Source organism: Siphateles boraxobius, unplaced genomic scaffold (genome assembly GCF_051911475.1).
Source record: "Siphateles boraxobius isolate OS27281-9 unplaced genomic scaffold, OSU_SipBor_1 8, whole genome shotgun sequence".
In the NCBI taxonomy this organism is placed as follows: domain Eukaryota; kingdom Metazoa; phylum Chordata; class Actinopteri; order Cypriniformes; family Leuciscidae; genus Siphateles; species Siphateles boraxobius.
In genome coordinates, this window is record NW_027509208.1 from 10,469,161 (window position 1) to 10,480,402 (window position 11,242).

Here is an 11,242-nt window from a genome sequence, read left to right on the forward strand (position 1 = left end):
TGCGTAAATCTGAGATCCTTGTCGTGAGACTGGCACGGACGAAGGACTCCTATTTAGCACAGGAATACCAAAGGTACACTGGGGAGCATATCCCATAGTTTAGAGGAAATATGCAATTATTAGCAACCCAGAGGGGGGGACTTATAAAATACACCTATGACCCAGAGGGATGCATATGGAGAACACTGGGGTGAAATCTGATTTTGAAACCTGAGGAGAAATCGCACGTATCCAGTCCGTGGAGTGGAATGGCGAGCAAGCGAAGACACCTGAGCAGGTCCAGTACTAGCTGGTTGAAGCGAGTACATGAGAGGACACTGGCTCCACTCGGAGATTGTAGAATCTGGCGAATGTGTTAGGCGTCGCCCAGCCTGCAGCTCTGCAGATGTCTGTTAGCGAGGCGCCATGCGCTGGAGCCCAAGAGGACGCCTGACTCCGGGTGGAGTGGGCAGTCACACCAAGGGGGCACGGTCGACCTTGCTGCTGGTATGCCAAAGCAATGGCGTCCACTATCCAGTGAGACAACCTTTGCTTGGAGAGAGCCTTTCCCTTCAGCTTCCCACCATAATAGACAAAGAGCTGGTCTGAGGTCCTGAAACACTGCGTCCTGTCTACATAGGCTTGGAGAGCGCGTGCTGGACAGAGCAGTGCCAAGGCTGGGTCTGCCTCCTGCAGGGGCAGCGCTTGCAGGTTCACCACCTGGTCCCAGAAGGGAGTGGTAGGAACCTTGGGCACATATCCCAAGGTATTTACCCCTCTATTTTCGTAGAGGACAGCACTGTGTTTCACAAACTGTTATTCAGAAGATGAATGTTGAGACTGTAGATGAATACAAATATTTAGGAACCATTATTGACAACAAACTATCCTTTGAGAGCAACACAATTGCTGCCTGTAAAAAGGCCCAACAGAGACTTTTCTTCTTGAGGAAGATGAAGTCATTCAGCGTGTGTAGGACTCTTATGATCATGTTTTATCAGTGTTTTATTCAATCAGTCTTGACATTTTGTATTGTGGTGTGGTACAATGGCCTTTCAATGATTAACAAGCAAAAGTTAGCTAGGCTGGTAAATGTTGCGTCTAAGGTGGTTGGGGTACAGCTACCACAGCTGCAACATATATATGATGATCGGGTTCGTGGTAAGGCTAACCAAATTTTAAATTGCTTTGATCACCCACTTTATGGGGAGTTTAATTTGCTCCCCTCAGGTCGCCGTTTTAGGCTACCCATGTTACGAACCAGGCGTTCCAGGGATTCCTTTATTCCTGTGGCTATTAGGAACCTGAAGTCACTTAGGTGATATCTTATGATTTTTATTTATTTATTTATGTCGTTATTCATTATGATATACTGATCTGTGTATTGCATTGCTTTTTTGTCATTGGTTCGAGGAAGGAGTGTCTCCATTGACTGATGTGTTGGTGTGTGTTTTGTGTTGTGTGTATTATGCTGCTGGCATTTGGAGGTGCTTTTATTCTGTGTTTGTTTTTTTAGATCCTGCTGCACACTAAATTTCCTTTCTAAGGATAAATAAAGTAGAACTGAACTGAATATCCGGATCTCAGGATCACGTGAGAGTAAGCCGGCCCGAATTCCAGGCACGCTTCGTCAACGGAGAATGCGTGCAGGTCCCTTACCCTCTTGATGGAGGCCAATGCAACCAGGAGCGCTGTCTTCATAGACAGGAACTTAAGCTCCACTGATTGCAAAGGCTCAAAGGGAGCACTCTGCAGGGCAGTTAGAACCACTGAGAGGTCCCAAGAGGGAACGAGAGGAGGGCGAGGAGGATTCAGTCTCCTCGCTCCTCTCAGGAACTCGGTGAGAAGAGCACCAGTTGACGAAGAAGTTCCACTTCAAGGCATAGACGTGTCTAGTGGATGACGCTCTAGCGGAAGTGATGGTAGCCGCCACCGCTGGTGGTAGGGTACTCAAACCTGCCTCGTCCCACACGTGGAGGTTCCAAAGATCGGGACGAGGGTGCCATAGGGTGCCCTGTCCCTGAGAAAGGAGGTCCTTCCACAGAGGAATGGGCCAAGGAGGTGCTATCGCGAGGAGTATGAGTTCGGAGAACCAGGTCCGGGTGGGCCAGTAGGGCGCAACCAGAAGGACCTGCTCCTCAACCTCCTTGACTTTGCGCAAAGCCTGCGCAAGAAGGCTCAATGGAGAACGCATATTTGCGGACCCGCGGCCAGCTGTGGGCCAGTGCATCCGTGCCGAGGGTGCCCTCGGTCAGGGAATAATACAGGTCGCAATGGGTCGAGTCTTGAGAGGCAAACAGATCTATCTGTGCGTCCCCGAACTGGTCCCAAATCAGCTGAACCGACTGGGGATGGAGTCGCCATTCTCTAGGGAGGGGCTTAAGCCGTGAGAGCTCCGGGACTCCGGGAATGAAAATTGCTCTAAATGACCTCAGATGCTTCTGACTCCATAAGAGGAGGTGGCGGGCCAGTTGCGACATACAGCGCGAGCTTAGACCACCTTGACGGTTGATGTACGCTACTGTGGTGGTATTGTCTGATCGGACTAGTACGTGTTGACCCCTGAGCAACGCCCAGAAGCGGTGCAGGGCAAGGCGTACTGCCAGCAACTCGAGGCGATAGACATGCCATACTGCTCAACACTACATGCGAGAATCACTGAGCTTCAGGAGCAACCTTGCTCAACACCTAAGTGTGAAGAAATTCACTGAACTTCAGGAGCATTTCTGCTCAACACCTGGTGTGATAAATCTCACTGAATTTTTCAGGAGCATTTCTGCTCAACATGAGAGTGTGACAGCATGTCCATTGCGCATGGCGCCCCAGCCCGTGGAGGCATCTGTTGAGACAACAACATGCCGGGAAGATCATTCCAGGGGCACTCGGACCCGTACAAACCGGTGAGTACTGACTGCAGGTCGGAGTAACTGGTGGGTGGCGTGTTGCCATGCCCACCTCGGGACTCGGTCTCGAAGCCAAAGCTGAAGCGGTCTCATATGAAGCAATCTGAGCGGCGTACCGCGGCTGCAGATGCCATATGCCCCAGGAGCCTCTGAAAAAACTTCAGTGGAACCGCACTCTTGCGCTTGATAGTCTCAGGCAAGTCAGCAATGGCTGAGTGGAGAAGGCGACCAAGTCCATACCGAGAAAAGAGCTCCTCTGCACGGGGCAAAGTTTACTCCTTTCCCAGTTGACGCGAAGGCCCAGACGAGCTAGGTGCCGGAGCACTGGGTCTCTGTATTCGCAAACCTGGTCTCAGGAGTGAGCTTAAGACAGCCAGTCAACGAGATAGTTCAGGATGCGAACCCCGTGTTCCCATGGAGGAACAAGGGCTGCCTCAACAACCTTGTGAAGGCGCGAGGAGACAGGGCTAGTCCGAATGGGAGAACAGCGTACTGATATGCGCGCGCCCTGACAGCAAACCGTAGGTATGGTCTGAGTCAAAGGAGAACGGAGACATAAAAGTAGGCGTCCTTCAGGTCGATCGCTGCAAACCAATCCTGTGGCCGCACACATCCAGAAATGTGTTTGGCCAGGAGCATCTTGAACGGCAGCCTGTGAAGGGAGCGGTTCAGATGCGTAGGTCCAGGATTGGCCGTAACCCACCAGACTTCTCCGGGACAATGAGGTAGGGGCTGTAAACCCGGACCTCATTTCGGCTGGAGGGACAGCCTCAATCGCACCCTTCGCCAGTAGGGTAGCAACCTCCGCTCTCATGATAGGGGCATAGCCATCGACCAAAGTGGAGCGGACTCCCCTGAAGCGGGGAGGAGACCGTGCGAACTGAATCGCATAGCCGAGCCGATGGTTCGCGCGACCCAGCGGAACAGATAGGGAAGCTCTAGGCAGGCTCCCAACTGTGCCAGCGGCGTAAAGAACCACAGACGTTCCCCTGGTGGTGCAGCGAAGCGGAATGACCGGCCCAGACGTGGACGGCATAGCGGCTCGGTGTGGGGGCAAGATCATAACCACACCCTGACAGAGGAGGCCAGGGAAGGGCCAGCGTTCCAAGGGGGCCTGCTCTGTCAGGGGTCTGGTGACAGAGGGGGACAGGGGCGAAGTGGTCCGTGGACGGCACGCCGTGTAAACCACCTCTGGGACAGAGGGGGACGAGGAGAGCACGGCTTGTGGGTGGCGCTCTGTGTCGTCCGAGAACTCTGTATGCTCAGAGACGAGAGAGTCAGCTCTTTCTGAATAAGGATTCTTCCCCAGCCCTCCACCGGGGAAAGGAGTGGCCCTACTACCAACTCCTGGAAAGAACTTAGTCTCATCTCTGAGCAGCCCATCTCAAAAGTGCCGCTTAACCTGGCGTTAAGCGGGGGGCAGGGCTGGAGAGGGCTGTGGCATCCCCCCTACGGTCTTCCAGAGCCAGGCCCGGGTGAACAGGCTGGGTTGGAACCATGGGAGGGCGCCTTCGGCGTTGGGCAGACTGAGGGATCTGAGCGGACGGCGGGGCCGTCGGGCAGAATAACCTCAATCTGCTCACGGGCGGTTGAGAACTGTTGGGCAGAAGCACTCAACCGCACCGCCGAAGAGGCCGACCTGGGAGATGGGGGTGTCGAGCAGACGGGTCCGCCCGACATCGTGCACATCAGACCGGTCAGCCCCAGAATGGTGAACATCACCTGACTCCGAGAGCGTTCGGCCACTTTCATCGCTCGGAGAGCAAGGTCAGTGGCGGCGCGCAGCTCACTGAAGAGCCTCGGGTCAGTCCCGCCCTCCTGCATGTCCATGAGCATCTGGGTCAGGTAGACCAGCAGAACGGTCATGGGATGCAGTGAGGCGACTGCCTGTCCTGTGGCACTATAGGATTTCGCCACATATTAGTGTAGACGAAAAGAACTACAGGCTTTGGACGGGTGCTTAGGATTGCGCCGGGAAGCACTCTTAGGACACAGTAGCATGGCAACAGAGCGTTCAACCGGGGGGACCCCAGTGTACCCATGGGCAGCGGCCCCTGAGGGGAGGAAAGGCGGATGAGACCAACGAGCGGACCCGTGATCTCAACATGCACGTCCGGGAGGAAAGATATTGGGGTTTGCCGTGGACGCGGGTCGGTGGCCTCACCCAAAAACCAATCGTCCCGGGAAAGCATGGCCGTCATCTCCGGATCAGACTCAGGCACAGCCGTATGCACACCAGAGGGTGGCAGCTGTGACGAGTTGTCATTTCCAGAAGAATCAAGCCCACATAGTGATGCTGCTACAGACACAGCATCATCCTCTGTAGCTTCAAATGAAAACACACGGGCCACCCGAGGGTAGACTCGTGGAATCATCAGTTCGCTAGCGGGCACCGTCATTAAAGAGGGGGGCTGGGGTCGCGGACACAGAGTCGGCGCCTTGTTCCAGACCAACACCCTCAGGTCACCCTGGCCACCAGCCGAAGATCGAGGGGTGGATGAGGGGACTCTCACTCTTGCGAGTTCACCGAGTCTCGACCTATATATGACGCGATGATCACGTTCCCAGAGAGAACATTAGTCATCCACGAGCGCTGTTCAAGCATGATCAAAGCCCAAACACACTAGACAGCGCTCGTGCCCATCAGAGTCCGATACCAGTCCGCTGCAACCAGAAATGCACGGGCGAGCCGTCTTTAAAAAGACGTGCCGCATGCGAGCTCTTTAATGAGAGGAGAAAAAAAACTCTGCGATGTTGAAGCGCACAGGGAGACATACACACACTGGCAGATCACTGCACAGATCAGCACTGTGAGCTCGCTGCAGATCGCCGTCACACCAACACCGGAGAGAGAAGCTCGTCTCGTAGAGCGAAGTCAGAGATGACTGTGGAGTGAAGAAATACTCTTGGCTCCGAAGCGAAAACATATCTGCATGTTGCCGGCTTCCTCCTTTTATACCCACGAGGTGTGGCGGAGTTACGCTATGCAAATTCCGCAGACCCATGGCATTTCTTTGCCATTGGCTCGTTTTGTAATACTCGAAGTCGATAGGTGTTCTAAGCGAAACCCCATTCGTCGTCATCCGACGTAACTCGGAGTGACAACGAAAGGGAACACTGATATTCCGATTGTCAAATGTGTGCAAGTGGATGTGTTTTGTTGTTTAAACACCTTTATAATGATCGCGTTAGTTGAGCTGTATGCGCGATGGGCGGTGCCATGTTAGTTTGTTTCACAGTTCAGAGAATCGGATCTGTTGATTTACAACAGGTCAATTCCTCCACTTCTCACGAAATACATGAAAGTAAGTGGCCGGTGAACTGGGAGAAGAATATGGTAAAACGTAAAGCTACTTACACAATGTGTATCTGTTATTAATAAAACGCATCTGACTTATAATAATGGAAAGGATTATTATTGCCGCTTCCATAGACATCACTGTGTATTTTACAAACTCAAAATCATTGTTTTTCTAGTACTTATGTGTATTTAAATGTCTGAAACCTAAAATAAACATTATGTCGTTGAAAACACTCAATAGTTGTGATATATGACAGCACTGAGTGCGTCTGTCTCTGGCTCAGCGCCAGTCAACGAGCGAAAGTACATTTGAATTTAGCAGTTGATCACATGATGCACTGACCGTTCGAATCACACCGGTGTGATCGTACGCTCCAGGGACCAGCCAAGACTGATCACACCGGTGTGATCGTGCCAAAAGGTTAAGGCATGAATAAATTTTTTCACAGGAAAAAAAAAACTTTTTATTGAATACAGGGGGACTTTAAAAATATTGTATTATTTTAATTTGTCACTGACCCTGCTATATGTTTGCTTTGTCTCTAACAATCTCTGATTTGATAAATAACACTGAGCTAATCGTGTAATAGACTAGTTGAAAAATGTGCTGTGTTGACTTTTTCATTTTCCCCTGATGAAAAAAAGTCCTTTCATGGGACACAGGGATATAACTGTAGTAGGCATTCAGACCAGGATTAACTCTCAAATAGCACAAGGTTTCAACGTAACGCTAGCTTAAGAGCTTTTACAGGACATAGGCAACAGTGATATGTGCTCTATTTCTGCGTGCTTCTCAGCTTGACACTAAACAGCCAAAGGCTGAATGACAAACAGAAGAGGAAGAAGATGGAAAACTTCTTTCCTTTGGCATTGAAGATGAAAATTAAACAGCTTAGTGTTTATTAGAGCACTTGCAAGGTCATATTTATAATTCAGAGAGTCTGTGTTTTACATGGGCATTTATGAAGTGAAAAATGGCACATTTATAGGCAGACCATAAATATAAATTTGTGTCATCTATTTTCAAACCTTTTATGGTTGTCTGGGCTCGTTTCACATATTGTGTTGTGGTTAGACACAATGTAGTCTTTCAAGCTGTCGTCCAGCTGCAATGACAGATTCACTTCTCTTGAGAGACTTGTCCTCCCATTTGACATTGCACTTTGTCAATTCAAAGGAAGACAATAAGCAATCTCTGCAAAGTAATTTTCTCCTTCACCAACACTTCATTTTTTTCCTACGAGGACCAGGGTGTCACATGCAGCAAAAGAAAATTGGACAAAATGCACAAAAACAAGTAAGAGGGTCAAAAATGAAAGAGAGGAAACTGAATGTGCAGCTTTTCTAGGGCAGTCCTGTAATCCCAGCCTCATCAGCTGTGAGCATTGATCGCTGCCTATGAGAGAATACAGGTAAAATCAATCATAGCGCTCAGGGTAAAAGAGTATAGATGCACCAGATCATCCACTCATCAATAAAGAAACTCTCAGATCAATGGTCTGGCCCAAATCCTTAGCGGAGTTCACAGCTAAAGTTGGGCCAGTCCCTCTTTGACCTTGGATGTGTTATTGCAAAAGAACAAATGTCAAATGAACCATTAAGTGGCTTCTTTAATTGTAGTTGTTTTGAGTTTTAATTTTAAATCTTCATTTAATTAGGTTATACTGTAGCACAACAGACACCTCTCTTTTTTTCTGGCTTTGACAAAAAAGATATCACATACATTTTCTATACAAGAATTAAAAACATTTATAGAGTACTTTAAAACTTATTAGTAATAATAATGATTGGCGCAAGTAAAGCCCAATAAAATCAACCATGTACAACTAACTAGAATCAATGGTGTCCATTTAACTTAAATTAATAGTTTTAGTTTTACGTAATTAAATGTTTTTCATTCAAATTGAATTATTCAAATAATCCTACAGTTAATGCTTCTGGATTAGTCCTGTGATTTAAAACAAAAAACTAAATATAACTTTTCTTTACACGTGATATTAGGTGTTAGCAGTCCAGAAGTGATACTGGTTTCATCCAGAGCACTACCATGGATGTTGCTTTATTAAAGCAATTAAAGTCTTGTTAGCAGGTCGTCAACCCAAGAAGAAGCTCAACACTTCACCACAATGTTAATCCCCAAACCTAAAATTGCTAAAAATGCATAAAATAACACTTTATTTCAACATTTACTCTCCAACACTGTAAATGATTGTTGTTTTTATCACAGTATTATTGCTGTATTATCAGTGAAAGTTTACTGTAGAAACAATTTACAGTAAGTTTCTGTCAATTTGATAGCTTTTACAGTATTGTTGCAGTATTTCCAGCTTTGTCTTAAACGATTTACAGGGAAGTTGCTGTCAATTTATGCTATTCTTTGAAAAAAACAAAAGAGTGGGAAAATAATTACAGTAATCCTTATATTACTGTTAAATTGGTGACAGTAATATTCCAACAGACAAGCCCAACAGAAGACGTTTTTTGGTTTATTGAGGTAATTTCAGTTTAGGAATTTTATAATACATTGTTTCATAAGGTAACCCATATATTAAGGCATTTAGCATATAGTTAAAAAAAGTTAAATATTTTATGTGGATGTTTTTTAATTGTGTGTATTTATGGTTGCCAGATTTTGTCACAAACCCAACTAATCTCATATGGTAGCCTATAGCCTACAGTTTTGTGGGTGGGAGATGTAGTCCCATCCAATGATCATTAACATAGGCTATGTAAAATAGATCAAATCAATTCCCATTATGTTTTTTTATTATTATTATTATTTTGCTTTCTATAAACGCACTTAATTGCAGAAAGAGCGGAATCGCACGGCATATACAACTGGCAACCGATAATCTAAACCGTCACTCGATTTTTCCATTTCATCCTGAGCCTTTGAGGACGGGGCACTACCTGTCACAGTGTTGGGTTTGTGTTCCCCAGGTGTCCACTAGAGGTCCTCGTTATCACGGTGTCCTTCACTATTGACTTCATTTCCCAGCATTCTGTCTGTCACTGTCACTCATCAGTTCATTGCACTCAGCTGTTCCCCGTCATCATTGTTCCCAGCTGTTCATTGTTAGTCTTGTTAGATCTGTGTATATATTCCCTGTCTGTGTTAGTATGTGTACGGATTCGTTGTTTAATGTCCCCACACTTCTGTTCCTGTTGTTGCTTCTTTCTTGTGTTTTGTTGTTTATTCTTGGACTGTCTTTGTTGGAATTTGACCCTTGCCTGGACTGGATGTGAGTACGGATTACCCCTTTTAATAAATACCTGCAATTGGATCTGCGCTGTCTGTGTGTGTGTTCGTGACAGAACGAATCCGTCGTCACAAGATCCAGCGGTATGTTTTGCAACATCTCTTCCCCAGCCACCGAGCGGGAGAGAAGGGAGTTGTTTAAGGGGACCCGGTTGGTAAAGTTCCGTGGGACCCGTGGAAGTCGCCGCAGAGGAGGCGAAAGGGAGATGTATCAAGTCCCGTCTCCACAGTCAGAGACCGTTCACGTTCCGTCTGCCCAGTCAGAGACCGTTCACGTTCCGTCTGCCCAGTCAGAGACTGTTCACGTCCCGTCTGCCCAGTCAGAGACTGTTCACGTCCCGTCTGCCCAGTCAGAGACTGTCCCGTCTGCCCAGTCAGAGACTGTTCACGTCCCGTCTGCCCAGTCAGAGACTGTTCACGTCCCGTCTGCCCAGCCAGAGACTGTTCACGTCCCGTCTGCCCAGCCAGGGACTGTTCACGTCCCGTCTGCCCAGCCAGGGACTGTTCACGTCCCGTCTGCCCAGCCAGGGACTGTTCACATCCCGTCTGCCCAGCCAGAGACTGTTCACGTCCTGTCTGCCCAGCGAGAGACTTTTCACGTCCCGTCTGCCCAGTCAGAGACTGTTCACGTCACGTCTGTCAAGTCAGAGACTGTTCACGTCGCGATCGAGTCGTTACCCCTACAAGGCGTTCGAAATCGACCCATGTTGTGCACGACTTGAAGGGACAACCACGGTGTTTTAAGTCATATTATACATCTATAACGTGAGTACAACCGATGCACAGTTAAAGTGAATACACAGGCAATGAAAGTCGCGCCGAATGAATTCCCTCATCTCTGCATCCACGGTCATTCAGACCAGACGAGGGTTCGATTTTGCTCACTCGTTTTCATTCACTTCTTCAAATGCACTAACGTTAGTTTATTGATGTCTGGATACACTGCCATTGGACTGCGGTTAATTTAGTTGTATATTTGATATTCGTTTGATATTCACGAAAATGGCCATTAGGCCACAATCCCCGTTTTATAATCCTCAGGTAAATCATTATCAGCTATTGAAGAACGCATTAAAATTCATAAAATTAGAGCGGTTTCAGATTTGAACATGGATCGAGTAGATTAGGATCTTAGAATTTAGTTTAAAGGTATAGTACACCCAAAAATGTACTCACCCTCACATAGTTTCATTCTCATTTAACGTTAAAGGTATTACGTTTTTGGCACATCTCCTGGTTGAATGTATTGTGATTCCATATACTGTAAATTAAATTTAAGCTGTTTATAGTCAGGTTCACTATATATTTTTGTGGGAATTTTTTGGGGATTTGCTAAACTATACATTTTTGGAAAGGTTATTGTATAAGGAGTCAGAAAATAAATGTTTGCATTTGCCCAGATGTCTACGTGGCGGCCATATTGAATTTTTTAAAAATGGCCGCCGTAAAACTTTAATTTGTAATATCTCGGCTTCTGAATAAGCTGGAATATTGATTTTAACTGATAAACCCACATTTTCAGGGTCAGGGAATCCAATGATGCTAGTTAAAAAGCTACAAGACATTACCACATTAACCCAAAGATGCATAAGTGGGTCTTGCAATATCATTGTAATGAAAAGGTGTTCGTGTCATGATTCTGCCTTCTCGTCTCAGATCTTCTCTTATCTTGAGGCAGGATCATGACAGACTCATGTTTTTATGTGTAAGCACATGGCCATTTGTTTGGGCTGTGTGCTTGCGTTGTCCTGTCACCCCGCCCCGCCCCCTTGTTATCTCATCTTGTAATTATGTCATCGC